General features: G+C 37.5%; 1 long non-coding RNA gene across 1 annotated transcript; it reads right to left on the reverse strand.

Moving 5' to 3' along the window:
• Positions 1-6,798: 6,798 nt before the first annotated feature.
• Positions 6,799-8,968, reverse strand: LOC118161306. The gene is made up of 3 exons (XR_004747934.1): positions 8,920-8,968; positions 8,674-8,778; positions 6,799-7,285 (listed from the first exon to the last, which is right to left on the reverse strand). It is a non-coding gene; the product is annotated as an uncharacterized LOC118161306 (long non-coding RNA).
• Between the last annotated feature and the right edge of the window lie 4,698 nt (positions 8,969-13,666).

Here is a 13,666-nt window from a genome sequence, read left to right on the forward strand (position 1 = left end):
ATAAGCACATCACAGTTCTTAAGAATACATGTAAATGTACTGTGTCTCAAACAAGACTGTTAAGGGAAAAGACATCTCCTCTAAGAGGTGAGGGTATTCCACAAACTTGGCCTAAGACAAGCTCTGCTTTCCTACCTTTTTCCTCACTTAAGACAACTGAAGTCAAGTCAGGCTATACAATCTGCTTTTGTCCTTAACTCCTTATGTGCAACCATGAAATATCTTTCTCTTCAAAATTCTGTTTTCATTACAACCAACTAAGCTATTAGACTTTGAGGACAAGAGTAATTGTGGAGGCTGTCCTCAATCATACTGCATTCTCAGTGCTGCAGGCTTTTGCAGTGCTATTATAAAACATGAGGAATCTTGAGGTTAACAAGTTTGATTCCAATGCATTTTAAAGATTTTCCATATAGAATAGCACACCCCTGAGTCCATTCACTGCTCCTGTTTGTTTGTCTGTTTGTTTGTTTTTGCCACAAAAATTTCAAAATCCTGGACTCACAGCCTTCTGGCTCAAAAGGGCTTCATTACCAGCATTTCTAACATCTCTTTTCCTGATTCAGAAAGTTAGTTATTCCCTTACATGAATGCATGCCCTCTCATAGAATCATTAAGGTTGGAAAAGACCTCCAAGATCATCTGGTCCAACCAACCCCCTAGCACCAATGTCACCCACTAAACTATGTCCCTAAGCACCATGTCCAACCTTTCCTTCAACACCCCCAGGGACGGTGACTCTGTAGTTTAAAGCACTCTCATTATAAAGCACTCCAGTTACAGGTCGTAACTATTTTAAGCATTAATATTAATAACAACTCTTTTTGCTCTGTCACTAATATGACTCCTCAGAACAACACGACATTCTATTGGTTACACAGTTGAAGTAGCAGCATATTCTCTACTACATGAAGAACAGAGTGGTTTTGTTTTGTTTTGTTTTGTTTTTTAACTGGTTAGCTAGAGAAGGCACAAATACCCATAGAACAGCTTTAAACAGGTAGTTTAAAAATAACTACTAAGTTACTTTAAATACTACTGTTTTTTCCTCTGTCTTGCTTTTTCCCCTAAATGTCATTCTGTTAACATGCAAACTCTCTGACTTCACACTAGAATGATTCTAGGAAGCGTTAGGAACTTGTCATTGATACTCAGAAATCGACAAGAAGGTAAATTCAGCTCAGATCAACAAAATGGGTTTCCCTTTTTCTCCCTGTGTACTTACCTTTTCCCGTACTGCAGATTTCCTCCAGAGGCACACATCTTCAAATAGATTTCCAGATGTGCTAATAAAAAGCCTCATTCTCTCAGGAGACTCATTTTCCATGGCTCTGATTGAAATTTAGGAAAAATAAAATAAAATAAAATAAAATAAATAAATTAGTCTGTGTTCTAGAAGAACAGCTTTTTTTTTTTTTTTTCTCATGTTGAAACTTCACTATGGAAAGACTGCTATGAAACTGTTATCTTCTGCCCAGATCACTGCTCTTAGCTTAGGCTATCCATTCCGTGTAATCCTGTGTTCTCTATTACGGAAATAAGGAACTGTAAGAGACCTAATCTTCCTATTAAATGGAAATATTGAATGTCAAAATAAAGCCTGTCATAGTTTTGTGGGTGAATTTTGCATTTTTTTAGCTACCATTTCTAAAGTGAATTAATTAGTTGTATTCAATAATTGCTATGCAATGTAACTTTTCTTTACTAGTTTAAGCTATTACTGGTCTCAGGACTTTTTTGAAGATATGAAAGTTTATAATACGTAAAAATTCAAAGAAGCTGTGAAAAATTAGTTTAATTCCAATATATATTTTTTGAAAAATAACACACTAAAAATGAGAGACAATGGCTCTTCTGATAATGATGGACTTGGCCATTTCCAAACTCTCCTTACAAATACAGAAGATAAAGGGAAGGAAATGTCTCATTGAAGCAGTGGCATTTATCAGAGAAATGCAGGCTTTATTGAAAGAAAAACGAGACCAAAATGTAGTAATAGTTACACAAAAGGAGATTCCCAAATGAATAAAATCTGGACTGTGAATTGTGCTATAGGAATATATCACAAACAGAAGTAATTAAGCAAAAAATATCTGTTCTAATCCAAGTATTAATTACTAAAATATTTTGATACTTTCAAAAGTGACTTTGTTGTTGTTGTTGAGTTATGGTTCCACTGGGTTCTTGATATACAAAGCAGAAGCATTCCAGGAACTCTGAAACCATCAGCACCCAAACCTGTTTGAATTCTGCAGTAGTTGGATAATTTAGGCCTTTCTCAGAATTTTGGCCTTAAATCAACACCACACGGATTCACAGGGATTGTTGTTCTGATGAAGTAAATCACATATTATAACAGAGTACTTGGTAGTACACTGTTATAGATAGGAGTAGATGCAACCTTGGGAGGTAGGTTAATCGATCCATCAGAGCAGAGTAGGAATGTTGTGCCAGGTCTGCAGGCCATTGCTGTTAATTGATTTCAATGTGATGTTTGGCCTTTTCATAGCAGCATGATATTGCTACTAGCTCATGCTCGCCTTTTAATAGCATATATCTCTAAGATCTTGCTTCGAAGTAACATTACCTAAACATCGCGTATTTTTGCACTCTTTTTGCCCAAGCGTGATGTTTTCACTTTCACTGCTGTATTTCACCTTTTTTTCAGGTTTTCCTGATAATTTGTCAACACCTTTTGACTTCTGATCTTGTGCTCCAGACAGTTCCTTCTAGGACCATCTTTTCCTCAGGTACAGTAATTCTCTGTATAACTCTCTATTCAACCATCCAGGCTGCACAAAGCATTGACTAGAATGTGAGACAGGCCACCTTTACATTTGTTATATCCCTTTATTTTGCCAGTGAAAAATACATTTTTTTAAGCTATATTATATAACAGTTTGCACACGTTTATGGCAGTTTCACCTGGGCCATATTTGCCCTGTTTCCATGTAAAATAATGCTGGTCAGTGGGATTTCTTCATTGCACCAAGTTTAGGAAAAAAAAGTTTATTTTCCTGTAAGAGCAAGGCCTTTTATAAAGGAAAATAAATTCATTTGACACTAAGTTCTTTGTAAAAACTTCAGTTGTCTGCAGCTTGTTTTTGCTTATTTGTTTTTAGAAATACAGTTCTGTATCCTAAAGATGGTTCCTTTGCTTTATATCATAATTATTCTGAACAGTGAAATTAATAACAGTTCTAGAGTTTATCAGCCCTCTTTCATTATTATTTTTGAACATAGGCATTATGTATACTTTTTGTTTTCCAGTCTCCTAGAAAATACTCTGTCTTTTGTAAATTTCTAAATATACTTGATAAGTTTTGCAGCTGTGTTGTTCAGGTCTTTATGTATAAGATGATAAAGTTCATCTAAAATTGAAAACTTACTCTGCTGTTCCTGGTATTAATTTTCTAGGCCTTTGCTATCAGTTGGTTGTCTTAGTAAAGACATTTAATTAAAGAAGACTTAAAGCCTGTTGACCTTCCTTGTTCAGTAACAAACCAATATTTTGCTTTCTCATCACCTTATTATTGCTTGTGAAATTGTTTCTTGTTACCTTTGGTTTCTCTTTTTTATTTAAATTTATTTTGTGTTCCTGTTTTTTGCCTTGCATATCTGTGTTCTTTTATTCTGATAATTAAAGGTTAACTCAGTTTCCATTTTCTTCCCTTTCTTTCATCATATGTTTCCTTCACATTTTTGAGTTTATTGAGGAATTCATGATTTAGGCTGGTATGTTTCTTTCTACCTTTACTATATTTCCTCTACTTTGGGGTAATGTATACGTGTGCTTATATTTTTGTTTAACATCATTTATCTGAGGAAATAAGTCTTCTGCTTACATTTTTTTTTTTTCCTTTTTTTTTTTTTTTTTTCTCCAGGGTTTTTTATATTATTTATCTGTTTATTCCTTAGGTTGATCTCTTTTTCTTAGATTTCCTTATGTCACTATGACTGTATCAACCAAATCTCTGTGTCTACTGAAGTGTACCTGTTGTTAAATTCCATCTTCACTTTCTAAAGATAGTGAACTCTTCAGTTTCACCTTTTTCATCCAACTTGACAAGGACAGAAGCCTTGCTATTCTTACTAGTTACCCTTTACTGCTCCTAATTACATTAGAGGGAATTTGGGAGAATCTCCCTTTACCTGTCTTCTCCATTTTCTGTATTAAAAAAAAAAAAAAAAAAAAAAAAAAGCTTGACACACATTCCAATAACTTGCTAGGAAATCTGTGTTTTACTGTATGCCTCCCCCAGTACCATTTATAAATATGACGCTACCCTAAACTAACATCCAAAATGCATAGTTCTTTTCATAGTTCTTGTAAATATGAATAACAGCTTACCTGTGTTACAGCGGTGGTTGTAATTCTGAGAAGCTAGTTGCATATTGGATTCCTCCATAAATGTTCTTTTTGCAAAAATATTTGCAAAGTTTTCTGTCTGTTGTTTTGAGTTTGCTTCACTCCAGCATGCAAGTTGACTTACTCCTCTGCAAAAGACTTGCAATAATATTTTTGTAAAAGATAGTATTGTTACATTTGTGTGGAAAAAGCATCTCCCAGCAAACTCATTTTACTTAGTTAAAAAGCTTTAGCCACAAGAAATGAAATGCTAGCTTATTTCTCACTGCATCACTTATTCATGTGCGTGAAACACAATCTGTAGACAGATCTAATGGCTTGTGGAAAATTAGCATTGAATTACTGGGCAGTAGTGCTACATTAGTGTAGTGTTCCTTTCAGAACATGTTTTACTCTAGGTAAACTTGCATATCCTGAGCTATTTTGTTCATGGAGCTGAACGTTACAGAACAAGCCTTATGAGAAAACAACAATGAGAAAGCACCATTTAGGCAAATGGTTAATTTTATCTTTGTTTTGCCAAGTCACAATTCATTGTTCTTCTTGATGGTGCAAAACTAATTGGCTCTTATCAGAGTTACCTTACCTCCAAAGGCAGATAAAATTAATGCAAAGTAAACATCACCATGATCAAAGAGCGTCTGATGAAAGGGGAAATAGACTTGCGTGAAGTTGATGCAGAAACCCACAACAACCTCTCTCAGAATTATAAATCACGAAGTTCTCCAGGTTATCAGCTACTGCTCTACTTCATTATTTTGTATTCTCTGTTTTAACCTCAGGTCACCTTTAATACATCTGCTCTGTAGTGATTAACATTACTGTTGAAAATAAACTACGGATCAGCAGTGCTGTATTGCATGACTAATTAGTCTATCATGTTACTTGTTTACAGCTTTTAAAAAATGTTTCTCTTCACAGAAATAAATCAAAGCGTGTTAGGCCCCATGATGTATGTGAACCACCATCGTGTCTGACTAAGGAACTTCCAAGGCCAGGTGCCCTTCTCTTTCAAGAAGTTATAATTTGAACTGCAAAATCTTCAGCCCTTTATTTTCTTCCATTCAATCTCTCTAACAGTTGCCATGTTTGCAGAAAGCTTCTGTTTGAGTCTATGACTTTTTTTTCCTCGGAAGGTTCACACTTGAACAAAGCTATGTACCAGATTTATTCTAAGAAATCTCAAATAACTTTGGCAGCAGACAATCACTATTGAGTCTGAAGGGATCAAGGAGTACAGGTCATGTCCACTGAGAGGTCAGGACTGTCATTAGCCTTTATAATTTTTAAAATGAAAATGCCAATAACTTTAATCCCAAACTTCAAAAGAGTACAGAAACACTCTTGGAAAAACAGAAATTTCAAACTTAAGAAAACATGTAATTTTTAACATGTAATTTGCAGTTTTCTATGAAGCAGGTAAAATTCTAGAAAATATGAAGGAAGGTTTATATCTACATGGGATTTGTATTTAGAGACTCAACAGCTGCTCTCTTCAAGACACTCGATTTTAGGGAATGTGATCTTTAACAGGTTCAGAGTCTCTTATGGGGAAAAATGTCTAAGAATTATTAAAACCTGCAAAGAAGTCAGAAGAGTTCAGATATCTTGCTCCACAAGCTCATACACTGACACTTAACTCTGCAAAGATGTAGAAGACTCACGAAGAGGAAAGAATGCATTATTCTCCACATGCACTGGTGATTGGACAAGAAGTTTGGGACTTAAAATGTAGGAGAGGGACCTCTCATGAACATGTATGTACCTGAAAGACAGGGGGAAGAGGAGCATCTCTTCGCAATTATGCCTGGATAAAGCCTATCTCTTTTTTTCTGATACCCTTCATCACAGATGAGCCAAACAAGACCTGTTTGTTCTCTAGCTAAGAATACACTGGAGATGACAGCCTTAATTAGATGTATCTGTAATTAATATTTCCTATAGTATTTAATATGTGGAATATTAAGTACATGAAAGATTTGATCTGAGAGCTTGACTGAATCCAAAACATTATGAAAAGTGGGAATTGGGAGTCTCCATTCTGTATGTCAGCATGTGGAGCAGAGAGAAAGAATCTAGAGAATAAAGAAGTTTCTTGAGGAAAGCAAAGAAATACATACGTACAGCTTTCCAAAAGAATATTCTGTTAGGATTGTAGGTGATGCAGAGAAATATGCAGAAATCAAATAGACAGCTATAGAAGAGTATTTCATCTTAAGTTTATGGTCGGCTCTATTTTTTTGTTTATTTTACATGCAAACTTTTTTTTTTTTTTTTCATTTTCAGCCTTTCATATTTCTGCTTGGTGTAGGGCAGTGTCTGTCTTGTAGGCTGCAACACGTCTCCTAACTGCATAGGCCTTTCTGCAAGGCATCAGAGGAAAGCTTCAATTAGACCAGTCCACTCTAGGTGTAGGGATTGTTAAGTAATCAAACACATGTCATAAGAGGTTGTGTAACCATCGTGATTAGATATTTCTGAGAGCAAAGCAAGGCAAACCCTCTCTCAACAATGCTAAGGCACAGCAGATCTAACATAGGAGCATGGGCTAGATAACATCTACGGGTTCTTGAAGGCCTGTTTTTGTGATCATATCTTTTACTTCCTAAAATCCAGCACCCACAGCATTTTACTAAAAAGAAATTGCATTCCACTTAATATTGTTGACATGTGTATGAAAATATTCACTTCCAAGTTTATCAAGTTTCACATAAAAAAGAACATGATAAAGACAAACTGTACTCCTGTATCCATGACACTATTTTTCAATGAAATGCAATTTCACCCTGCAGAGATCATTTGCAGAGCAAGATTCAAAACAAATCTGTTGCCAGTGTTCCTGTGTAGTCATCTTTCTAGTCACAAAGTACCATCTCCACTGTATTTAAGAGCAATAAACAACTGCAGCTGCCTTCCCTGCAATAGAATGGGCCAACAGAGGGTGAAACTTTTTTCAAATAGCAGCTAAGTCATCCTGTAATGAGGGAATGAAAGGGGAGCAAATGTACTTGAGAAAGAGAGGGATTACAGATAACCTTTTTCTAGTTTAAATGCAATTTCTTCTTTGTTAATCCATTTTTGGCCAATTCTAGTGTGTATATGTCTGAATCTGACAGGCTTACTGATTGTATTTTATGTATTTCCCAATTCCTTTTCTGCAGCACCTTCGTGGGGATCAGAAAGCAAGCCTCTCTCTTTCCATTTCCATCAAGACCAGCTTTTATCTCGCATGGAGAAGCCTTGTTGCAGGGACACTTAGCTGATGCCTCCGACAAGAACCAAACCTCATTTCCATCGCTTCCTAGCAGATAGTGAATGTCAGGCCCTCGGCTGCTCGGATGGTCAGTAGCCTGCTGGCACCATTTTGCCTCAAGTTAGCGTCTCTGTATCATAGCAACATACGAGAATGCTAAGCATGTATAATAATACAGTGGTGGTTTGTTACAAAGAACAATCGGAGAATTCCTCAATCGACTTGTGCATTTGAATGATTTTTATGTGCAAATGCTGCTTCACAAAGCATGTTTTCCACGTCAGGTACAGAAACGTATTCTAGTATTAATCCCATTTCTAGATGAGCAAAACAACCTCCTTCTGCCTTAAAATATATGACTATATCACCTGCTCTTCAGTCATGCAAGGAGAAACAAGTTCTGCAAGGTTATTGTGATGAAGGCAGGTCAGCTGGTTATTTTTAGCTCAAGCTAGCACATTTAGCAAACTCTCACAAGAGGAAACATTTTTTACCTGCAGCTGATTAGCATTCAGAGCTGCACAACTTCATCCATTTAAGCATCAAAACAGCTATTTTAGTCTTATTCTTACAACCAAATGCTTGCTGTTCAGTATTAGGAAAAAGGTGCACTCAGATGAAATGGCATAATATGCTTCCGATCCAGAAAGCTAAATGCAAATAGTGATTACCAGTCTCTTACAGTGGAATAATAAGCACACAAACATTAGCACTGGAACACAGTTTACCCTCTGTCACTGTGAAGGCTTCAGCCATTAAAACTCAACCGGAGTAGGGAATGGAATTTTCCATCTATTTTTTTTTTAACTTTTCTTTTAATGGAAGCTCCCATTACAAGTTCAAAAGCCTTTATTTAGCTGTCATTAGGATATTGTTTTAGGACAAGCAGGATTTCTTTTAACTGTGTTCCTTGACCTGGCTGCTCAGGTTCGCACATCAAAGACTTTGCTTCCTCCCTACTCAGCTAACCAGACACACGTACCCCAGGGAGAACGCCAGATTATCTGGAAAGGCTGGAAATATGACCTATGGTGTTATATTAATTGCATACCTTGTCAGAGTCATGTGGGAAATGCTCTCAGAAGACACCTCACAAAAATTCCTTCTGCTGGCTGTTACCTCCTGGATTTGTTCCCGTTGCAGGGTGAGATTCTACCTGAAAAAAATAGATAATGCAAGGAATCATAAAAACAAAGAGACGGAGAAAGAAACAACGCTTTGTTTAATAACTGCACAGCTGTTACACTTGTTTAAAAATGTAAACTCAAATAATATTTTAAAATTGCTTGTTGTTTACCAGTAAAGGGCAGAAATATTATTTCTCTTCCAGAGAAAGGCAACCTGTTTAGAATACATAAAATATCTTTCAATTTTTTAATCAGTTCTCCTTATGGGTACTTGTTGGCAATAAGTATAATGATAAAATCTGAATGGTTGAATTCTAAGATCAAAAGGGTTCTGTCATTCACTTTCCAGTTGCGGTAGGTGCTGAGCATTTATCAGAGACTCCTCGTATCCTTGCATGCCATTTTTTTGTTCCCATCCATTTTAAAGGTCTCCTGAAATCTTCTGCTCCCTTCTGTCCACTGCCCTGTCAATAACTCCCCACCCTTTTTCCCACAATCCCAGTCCAATATCCTTTTTTTTTTTTTTTTTTTTTTTTTTTCCCCCGACACAGTTCTTCCATGTGTTCTGGGTTTTTCTTCCTTATCCTCGCTCCCCCAGAAAGTCCTTCCAGTCCCTCCTCTTGCACTACTGTTTCTCTTTTCCATATTCCCTCTACCAGTAATGTGGCTCCAGGTCACTGGGGATGCTAATGCTTAAAAACTGTGTAGTGCAAATCAATAGCCAGATGAAACCCTTGTTTCTCTAGAAGGTGTTACTAATTGGCAAATAACTGAGGCATTCGTCTATCTTCAGTTACAGACACCCGAAGCTGCTGGATATCTGACCACAGTGTCAGCACCTGCTTCTGTCCTATATTGCTAATGTTTTCTCTTCTAGTTTCCACTGAGCCCAGTAGCAACTTAAGGACAGAAGTCAAAAGTTCCACTGCGTTATCTACAACAGAGGAGCAATAGCACATAGGGAAGAGATGGGCTGTGCTAAGCGCAGAACACCAATGAAACAAGAACATTGGAAAGTTCTTCATAGATACAGTGTATATAATCTGAGACAGATGCAAAGCCAACAGCAAAACAGCACGTCTTTTTCTTTTGGCTTCCCAGTGCATTTCTAAGTCAAACTCCGGTCAGGAGGAAAGATTTAGTACATTTGTTGACCCCTGCAGCCAGCAGAGGAAGAGCTTGCCCTGCACGTCCTCAAAACCCCATCGCAGCACGGTACGAACAGGCCACATAGCACACATTTCTCAGTGCCAGTGCACTTGGCAAGGGCAGGCCAGGCAAGCAAGGCTAGGTGGAGGGTTTGGGGACACCTCTTTGCATGCAGTCCTGCTTCTGTGTCACCACAACATCAATCACATACGAAAAACTACCAGTTCTGGTACCAGTGCTCACAAAAGCACAGCTCGCAGTTTACTTTTTGTGAGTGTTCCTGTGAATCAAAATGGATTTCTGGATTGTTTTAGGAAAATAAACACAAGAGAACCATGAATGCTGCCAGAGAAACAACACTGCTGGGGAGTGTTTGCTGTGGTCGTGGTGACTTTGAGTGCTCAGTACTTCAGGAAAGCAATTAAGACACAAACTCTGGCCTGGTAAGAGTTTAGGTTGAGCTTTAGCTGCAGCCCCTCCTGTACAGGCTGTTAATGCCCCAAAAGCATCACTTTTCCCTCATCCAAAGCTTGCTTTCTGCTCTTAGAGCAACAGCTCTTGTCTCCATCCTGCAGTGATGTTTGTGTGTGCCTCACAAAGTCTATATGCAGTGGACAAAAATTACATAGCATTTCTTCTGGGTAACAAAATGGCAAATACTGGGATCCTTTTGGATCCTCTTTCCTCTTTTTCACCTTGGTTCCTGCTGTGATATTCAGCCGAGTGCCTATCAACATCAGCTTGACGTTCTGATATTTTCAATGGTGTCAGTATCTTTGTAGATGTGCTTACAATATTTCTGTTCAATTGCTGTTGCTTTCCTCAAGCTAATCATCATTCTTTCAGTGTGAAAAGTTCCAACTTCTGTCACTGGAAAAATACTGAAAAGAAAAAAGGAACAACAACAACAAAAATCCTTAAATCTGACTTGCAACCCCTAATGAGAAAAGAGAAAAAAAAAAATCTGTCATCTCATTCAGAAAGAAAAAATGCTAGTTTTTTTTTTTTTTTTTTTTTTTTTTTAAGTGAAATAAATGCTTTCCCTAAACACGATCGCAGTTGACAAAATGCTGGATGTTTAGGTGGCAATTATAGCTCTTTCAGAGACTGTCAAATCTTGTCACAACACATGTTATAAATGAGGACAGATTTAGACATCCTTTATGACAGTTATGTGTAGGATGTGGATGGTTGGCAGTTAAATTTCAAATGCAAGGAAATTTTCCTTCCAATAGATCTTTGCTTGTTTATTAAGAGGGAGTTACCGTGCACTGAATCTTGTATCTACCATGTGCAGCTTTTCATCCTTACAGCTTTTGACATTTCACTTTAACTTTCCTTTTTGACAGCCATCTGAACATTGTTTTAGGTAAAATGTAACCTTCAGTGCTCTGGAGATGTATGAAATTTTTAAAGCTCTCGGTGTTTTCATACTGAGATTACGATTGGAAATGTGTCATATTATACATGGATGGATAGATAGTAAGAAAGCAAATAACATAGACGGTAACAATACTGATTGAAGGGAGCCGCTTCGTGATGCACGCAGAAAATGGGATAACGCAGAAGCCCACATTCATCGTGAGATGCATAAAATGTTGATGAAGTATTAGTAATAATAATGTGCATCACAAAGCACAATTCATATGATGATAGACTACACGGGTGTCATTAAAGCCAAGCCTGAGATGGATTTTGAAGTGTTTCTGATGTTAACAGCTCCAATGGCATGGGGAGAAGAAAGAGAAGAGAAATCCCACAGCCATGGGAGAGTCCTAGAAGGGTCAGAGAGAACTTTTTCAGAAGCTCCAAGGGAGAGCATGCTGGAGCAGCCTAAATGTCACATTTTCCAAGTGCAGCATAAGCCTTTTTGATGGCACCAGCCTCCCTCTGCTAACCAGCACTGACATTGACAAGCTTTGCATTCACCCTTTCTATAAAGCTCAATAAAGAGGTGGGAAAGGGCTAGGCAGCATTTCCCAGCTAGGTGACGTACGGCGTATGCTACGCTATGTGTAGCTTGTAGAGAGAAGAACCATACCTCCGTTAGCCCCCACTCCAAATTCTAATAATCCTTTGAAGCTTCTGGCAGCATCTCCTCCTGCAAGAAACTGGTAAGAGGAAAAAATCTGTTTGCCCATTTTGTAGTCCTCCCACACTTGAATATGGCAGGCTGTAGACTAATTTTTATGAATGATGGCGTACAAAATCCCAGTGCATTCGGTAAGTGTGATTCTAACATTTCTGAGAGATAGTAAAGAAGAGATGTCATCTACGGAGTCAGGACCTTGTAACTCTTCCATTTAGCTATAGCAGTGCAGCATAGCAGAATTATTCACGTGCATACTGCAAGGCAGCTACTTGAGATTGCTGGACTGGGACCAAAGTGCTTGTTGCGTTGGAGGACTGAGCCCATAAACTGGAACACTGTGGGCAGCTATACCTTTTGCAGAACTGAAGTTTTTCTACTTTCTATTTTCATAAGATTGGCAGTGTTATGTAACTAAGAGATAGATGAACTTGTGCTCATTCCGAAAGATCATAAAATACTCAGAAATATTTGTGAAAGTCTGCCTAGAGTAACACAGCTTAAGCCCTTGAATTCAGAATGGGTAGCTCTCCTGCTTCTTTCCGGTTACAGACCATTCACTTAGCCCTAATGACATGCATCCAAATAAAAGCTTGCTATTGCACAAATGTGAAAACAAATGTACTGTTTCTATGCTTCAAGACATCAGCATTTATTGCCTCATTTGTGAAATCAACAGACTTATTTGGCTCATTTATACTCTACACGAAAACTGTTTTGAGACAGGGACCTGTGTCTTGCATCTCAGAGCTCTTCATGAATAGGGCCATACGCTCCCAGGCATCCTCCCTTCTGTTCACTTGACAAAAAAATACAAAGGGGCAAAAGATTATGGGATGCCTCAGGTATACATGATTAGTTTATCCACAATCTGCTAAAATGTAAGGTGGTCACAGCTTTTTTTGATTTGTTCAATTCCCAACTGAGATGACTTCTTAGGTCTCCTCTTGATTTCAGAGGTTAAGTTACTGTGTGTGAATAAATTCTACCTGACAGTCTCTCTCCTCACTCACTTGACCGTTGAAACCTTTTTGATAATAGCACAAAAAGTTTGCCTATTTGAGAAGTATTTTGGAGTATTTTTAACTTCAAGGAAATGTCATATTTGCATGTATGCATTCAGAATAAAAAAGAGTTTGTTACTTCAAAAGGTAATCTTTAAGTAATTGGTTCCACACCATCTAATTTTACAGTTTTATGCAATAATCCTGACTGTGATAGCGCCTCTCAGAAAATTAGAAATACCAGCAATTTCAGCCCCTTTTAGTGTCAGGAAACTAATTTTTAGGATTATAATTGTTCGAGGCTTTGTTAGACTTGTTCTGCTATTTGTATTCATGCATTTCTAATTACAGAAAAAAATAAAGAAGAAAGATATCCTTCATAAAGATAAGCAACGCATTCTTGGATAATATTTGTAATGGATCCATTAACTGAACTTGACAAAAACTAAAATGCAATAGCAAAACATTCATCTTTAGATGGATGCACTTTAAGCCTTCTTTCAATAAATGTCTGTCCTTCAGGGCAGATGGATCTTTTTGAGGCCCAGGGATATAAGTATTTCTATAGCCAACCTGTTCAAAATCTTGACTGCGAAATTCTCATATTAAAAAGACTCACAAGTCCTAGCTGATGGCACTGCCTTTGATGCTGGGGAAAGGAAAGGCTACAATGCC

This window comes from Oxyura jamaicensis, chromosome 2 (assembly GCF_011077185.1).
Source record: "Oxyura jamaicensis isolate SHBP4307 breed ruddy duck chromosome 2, BPBGC_Ojam_1.0, whole genome shotgun sequence".
Lineage (NCBI taxonomy): Eukaryota > Metazoa > Chordata > Aves > Anseriformes > Anatidae > Oxyura > Oxyura jamaicensis.